We start from the raw sequence: 340 nt of genomic DNA, 5'->3' as shown, positions 1-340 counted from the left end.
ACCGCGCTAAAGACAAAACTCGCTAATGCAAGCTTTGTCTCATCCACTAGCACATCAGGTGTGCAGCAAGGCGAACTTGTTTTGTACGCTGTTGACGAAGGGATAGAAGATGTGAATTATGTCGCCAACAACCCCTATTCCAACACGTACAACCCAGGGTACCGTGGTGAGGGCACGATTTTTGGTAGCCCTTGTATCTTTTCCACGCTTCGTGCAGACTCTCCCCGTGGTCTTGCTTGAACGAGTGAATACTGTTCAAAGCAGCTTGAGTGCGATGTGGGGAGAAGAAGCGTTGCATGAACTGGCTCTCTAGTTGGTTCCATGTATGAATGGAATCCGG

Source organism: Tarenaya hassleriana, unplaced genomic scaffold, assembly GCF_000463585.1.
Source record: "Tarenaya hassleriana unplaced genomic scaffold, ASM46358v1 Cleome24, whole genome shotgun sequence".
Lineage (NCBI taxonomy): Eukaryota > Viridiplantae > Streptophyta > Magnoliopsida > Brassicales > Cleomaceae > Tarenaya > Tarenaya hassleriana.
This window is presented reverse-complemented; position numbering follows the sequence as displayed.